Source organism: Henckelia pumila, chromosome 4 (genome assembly GCF_033568475.1).
Source record: "Henckelia pumila isolate YLH828 chromosome 4, ASM3356847v2, whole genome shotgun sequence".
Lineage (NCBI taxonomy): Eukaryota > Viridiplantae > Streptophyta > Magnoliopsida > Lamiales > Gesneriaceae > Henckelia > Henckelia pumila.
This window is the reverse complement of record NC_133123.1, coordinates 74,879,119-74,885,398: the sequence shown is the minus strand read 5'-3', so window position 1 is coordinate 74,885,398 and position 6,280 is coordinate 74,879,119. Positions and strand designations below refer to the sequence as shown.

Below are 6,280 nucleotides of genomic sequence, written 5' to 3'. Positions count from 1 at the left end.
GAAGGAATTAAGTAATCCTCACTTACCTTATGATAGAGATATTATTATACATGGTTGTGATGCTCATAGTCACCAAATAAAGATTACTCCAGTTGTACAAATATTACAATTTCAATTGTTTATTCAAAATGGCAAAAATGGATGACATCAACATATTTCGAGGTTCAAAAATGGAGAATTTGTTGTATAGTCAAATTTCGACGTCTTTGTTCTGACTAATTTTTTATTATCAATATTATGTGTTATATATACTAATTTTTTAATTTATGTTAATTTAGGTTTTTGTTTTGCTTACAATGTCTATGGTTGATAATCTCATTTATATTATGTATTTTTATACTTTTATCTTTTTCTTGTCAACTTTTCAAAGAAATTATATCAAAATGGTCTCTTTTCGTGAGTATTATTGCAAAAGCTTTAAATCTGGGATATTGCTACTTAGATTTTAATATTCAGATTTTTCAAAGAAAAACTATCTTTTGGTTTCTCATATAAATTAATCTATATAACTATTTTTTTTTTGGAAAAAAAAATAGTTTACGTTCATTATCTCCTTGTAAACTTTATATTACAACATCGTATATTACGTGCAACACACTTTAAATTTACTAGTTATTAAAAGTTGCAAACAATACCTAAATATCATATATATTTGCTAATAAGTTTGCGTGCAACCTCTTATATTTTGTGTTGTTCCTTAGCTAGCCCTACCTTTCCCCGAATCCCATCTCTTGCAAATTAAACTCCTGCCACATTATTTGCTCTTATACCATCAGTCTTCGCTTCTTCTCCATCTCGGACATTTGTGCATACCTTGGCGGTGCTATAACAGTCGAGGCAGTGATCAAAGGGTCCATATTTGCTGATGAAATAATGGCTCCACCATCAGACAACGGTGGCGCAGGCAACGCCAGCATGGATGGCCTCCCGCCCGTACCCGACGCAACACTACCACCACTCCCGATGGCCTCAACACCAGAAGAAGCCACCGCGCCACGAGAAATAGTTCCTTGTTGATACATGCCATCAAGCATCATAGTACCAAACCCTCCTCGAAGTGAACCCTTTTGGTAATTTGACAGATTGGACCAACACCGTTTCCCAGTCGCCCGACGGCGTTCTGTCAAAGGCTTCCCACGGGGTAGCCGACGACGTTTCAGGAGTAGTTAATGTGGTTGCATTTGCATCAAATAAAGATAAATCCAATCTATGACCTCCTCCATGTGTTGTCCTTGGTGCATCTTCATTTAAGTTAAACAAATTCTCGTGTTTCTTTTCTCCCTTTTCCACTGGTGGCAACGTATCCACCTCCGGCTCCGACTCCGACTCCGACTCCTTGGCTACTACTTCTTTGCGGGGCTCTTGCTGCAGCTCCGGCTCTGGAGTAGTAGCACTAGCCACCCTCCTGTTGCTCAACATGGCTGCTTTTTCGCGAATATATTCGTCCATCATATCGAGCTTTCTTTGTGGGATTTTCTCTATGTTGGGGTACTCGGAAGAGCGTGCAATCCCGATATTCTTGCACCATTCATAGAACGAGTCGAGTTCATCGTACTGCTTCGAGACGTGACAGAAAATCTCTTGGACACGCATCATGTCGGGGACTTGGAGCTGCATGAATCTTTCGATCAAAACTCCCATTATTCGTGTCATATCGTAGCATAGCTGGAAACTTTCTTTCACTATGGGGTAGATGGCCACCAACACAATTCTGTTGTCACTCGCAGCACCTGTGTATATATGTTGTACAGAACAATTCTTGATTAGATTCATATTATCATTGGATTTTAAGTATTAACGTTTTGACCGGAACTATAAGAAAATTATATTTTTAGTCCATATATAACTTAATCGATATATCATTATATATTTTTAAATTTGACCTCAATGTCTGATGTTGCATCGATCATTTTTAGTGTCATATCACTATATTTCCTTATGTTTGTACTCCAATAACAAAAGTACTAAAATTGAAAAAATAAGACAATAAATGGATAGATGACAAAAAAACATTAAAATTAAATGAACAAAAATATAATTTTTCCATAATATGAATATATAAGCAAAAATGTTATGTAGCCTAATTTTTATATCATCCTTGTCATGAAATTATGGTGCATTTTAATCCGACTGGCAGGCCGCAAGTAATCAGTTTTACAACAAGATTATATTATATTCTCTTAACCAAATTTGATTATTACGGATAAAATATATTAAATTTATACATTTTGGTAAAAACTAAAAAGTAGAAAATTTGGATAAAACATGCATGATTAAAAATCAATTTCTGCAAAATAATTACTGGAAATTAAAGAACTATTCTATTTAATTACCCGTTGGTCTGCATGTCAAGAACCTGTCAACAATCTGCATGAGATGATGAACCCTAGAGAAAATCTGCTCATTCTTCATTTCACAAACAGGAGTACTACTAGGCCTCATGATCATCACCACCGCGGCACCGGCGGCGGCTCCTCCGCCCTCTACTTCATCTTCCATCTCATACCCGTAATGTTCACCCCTCCGGCCCTGCATCCGACACTCGAGCTGCTCGTCCATGTACAACGCATAGGCCCGCACAAAAGCCGAGTAGTCCCACGCATTCGCCCGGCCCGACGAATCCCAAAAGTCGGACATGTTGAGGAACCTCGTCCCCCGCCTCGTCGCGAAGAATATCTCCTGTTGGTACGCGGCGGCGGCGGCGTCCCCCTCGGATAGAAGCCGGTGGATCAACATGAGGGTTTTCAACGCCACCACCCAATTCTTGGTCTTGTTGAGGCGTCGAGCGATTGTGCTAATGGCGGCGCTCACGTGTGCACGCGAGTGGGACGTCGCGCCTATTATTTGACGGATGTAGCGGTCGTCCGGCGGACATTCTTCATGTCGGGTGGCCTTTACGATGGAGACGTCGAGCTCTGAAAGAGATTTCGCGCTGCCAACTTTTATGAGGCCAATGCTGGTTTTGTCTTTCACTGCTCCAATGGCCTTCCTTAACTTGCATGGAGCCATGATCGCCGAGTTTCGCGCGGTTTCTTGATCATATTTGATCAAGATTTTTTTCAATCAAACAAATTAAACTAAACTTTAAACTGAGATTGATGAAATTTTGAAGAAGACAAAAATATGGGTTGGATAGGTTCAGGTACTAAGAAATGAGTTGAATGACCAACATTGAAAGCGTGCACCTCCTTATTTTCCGCTCTAAACAAGGATTGCCTCGAGTTAGGATGAGTACAATATAATTATGGTTTTTTTTTAAATAATGAATGTTAAATTAAATCTGAGTAAATTCGATATTAAATATAATGATTATTGATCATGAAGGGGTGGTATATATCAATGTTTTCATAACTGGACCGGTGATCGAACCGGTCTATCTTAAAAAAATGGTCCAATCGGTTCAACCGTTGTAACCGGACGGTCGAACCGGAAAACCGTTTATAATATAATATAATTAATAATATTTTTTAAATTTTATAAATCTAAAAGTGTATATAAATAAACAAAAATATATTTATCATAGTTTAAAAAATAAATAACTATATAAATATATTCAAAATATTAATTATAGTTATATATACTATATTTTTATAAATAAATTAATTAATTAAAAAAATATAATAATAGAAAAATAATATTTTTAACGAAGTATAAATTTTAAATAATCATGTGTATATATATAATAAAATATTAAATTAAGATTTTAAAATTAAAAAAAAACAATTTTAAAAAAAATTAAAAAATTTTGAAAACCGGTTCAACCGGTTTTCTGGCCGATTCTTGGGACCGGTTCTTGGCCGATTTTGACCAGTTCTTGACCGGTTCTGAGCGATTGAACCGTTAAAACGGTTTTTAGGGATATTGCGGACCGGACCAACGATCGGTTCCCGGTCGAACCGGCCGGTCCGGTCCGATTTTTAAAACACTGGTATATATATCGTATCGTATTGAAAATCTTATATCCAGGGGCGGAGGCACATAGCCTCTAAGGGGGGCCCTGGGCCCCCCCAAAAAAAAAAAATTAGTATATATATATATATAATATTGGTTTTGTTTGATATTTTTTTTAATAAATTTTAATGGGTTGTGCCCCATTTTTTTTAATATATAATAAATTGGCTTCTCAAATAAAATAAAGTAATTTATTTTAAGTGGCGATCAAACTCTTTTTTTTATGGGATATTTGATTTATTTTTTCTATTCGACTCTTTCGAGTGGACAACCAACACAGTGACACACAATATTCAATTAAGATTTAAGGTCGTTTTGCTTTAAAAAAAGATATAAGGGCATTTCGTAAATGATTTCAGGTTTTTTTGTGTATTTTTTTTTTCATATCGTATATTTTAAATCATTTTTTTCTCAAAAAATTAGGTTTTGATTTTTTGAAAGCAATAATTCTTCTATTTATTTTTTTCTTATTTTAAATCTTTGTTTCATTTAATTATGGGACAACACATTCGATATCAATGTTAGAAATACTAAAATTTATTGTAAAAAAAATGAAATTAGCATTGTTAATTTTTGCGTTTTTGATTATTTTTGTTTGACTATTTCTATATGTTGAATAATTGGTCGAAAATATTTGTGGATAACAACGTATTTTTACTATATTCATGAATCATAATGTAATTTAATTGATATAGATAGAATAAATAGTATTAAATAAACTAGCAGAAAATTGAATGCAATGAATCTCGTTTTATCTACTAAGTTTTATCCAAAAAACTTTGCAGAACATGAGATGCTGCAATTAAAAATCCAATTTGAGCATTTTGATCATGTTCGACAACTTCCTTATATTAGAACTCACTCGAAACTTATTTAATTATTTAGATCTTGAGAGTGGTTTGAGCTTACTCCACATCTCTTGTTTTTTTTTTTTTTTTTATTTCTAATAATATCTCTATTTTTTTAAAAAAAAATCAAAAATCTATCATGTTTATGTTTTCGGTTCTTCTTCGTTGGCCCCCCCTCTTGCGTGATCCTGGCTCCGCCCCTGCTTATATCGTATATCATATCGAAAATTACTGTATAAGAAAATGTTATACATACTGTAACAAAACTCTCACTATACCAAAAATCGGTATATCGAAATTTTCAATGCATATAAATAGTATATACCGATCATATCGAAATTTCGGTACGGTATCGGTATATACAGTTTTATACCCAAAAAACATATATTTTTATTAGAAATTTATTGTTTATAAAAATGATATATTTTTAATTTTTTATATTGTTTCGATATTTCGGTATATCGGTATATACCAAAAATTTTAAATTTTATATCGTTACCATATCGTATCGAAATTTTTGGTATACCGAAAATTCGATATTTTTTTGGTATGGTAACTTCAGTATACCAAAAATTTGGTATTTTTTCTCACCCCTAAACTCATGACACTATTAAAATTATCAATTTTAATAATATACTAGCGTTTTTTGCATGCATATAAGTAAAAAAAATTTCATACATAATTTTTTATGTTAATTAATTTTCATGTTATTTTATATTATTATGAATTAAATATTCAAAATTTTAGACTAACAAACAAATTAAAGTTTTTTTAATCAACAAACAAAATGTTTAGTAATTAAAAAATTGTAAAACGTAGATAAAATATGATAAACAATAATGAATAAATAAAGTGGTATTGTTGAAAATAAGTTTGAGAAACGGTTAAAAATACGAGGATTTGAGAATATTTTTTTGTAAAATTAATTAAGACTGATTAATTGAAAATTAGTTAGTATAGATAATATAGTATAGGCTAAGAAATATAGAAAATACAGATGTATAACGATTAACGTACCACAATATTTTGGTTTGTTAAAATTATAATAATAATAATAATAATAATGATATATCTATTATTATTAATAATCTATACTATTATAAAAGTTGAGCACACTAGAATAACTACCTTGAGCACACCAAAATTATTTATTTCACAATTACCCTTTCTTATCAATTACCCACTAAATCTCTTCCACTCCTCCATGTTTTACTTTTAAAAAAATATAAAAAACTTATCTTTTACACACGCAAAGCGTGTGCATTTTTTGCTAGTATTAATAAAACAAGAACAGTTTATACTAACTACTTTTGATATTTTCAAGTGTTCTGACAAAATTGTTCTTCTTCCCAAATTATAATTACATGCATGGCTAACTAAAAAAAAAAAACATTTAATACACATACCTAAATTAGTCATAAAATTCCACATGTCCACTTCTAAATTCACACAAACACGTGTATACCCACTAACATACCCAC

General features: G+C 32.5%; 1 pseudogene; it reads right to left on the bottom strand.

The window, feature by feature from the left end:
- Positions 1 to 547: 547 nt before the first annotated feature.
- Positions 548 to 3,043, bottom strand: LOC140866739 (putative clathrin assembly protein At1g03050; annotated as a pseudogene).
- Between the last annotated feature and the right edge of the window lie 3,237 nt (positions 3,044 to 6,280).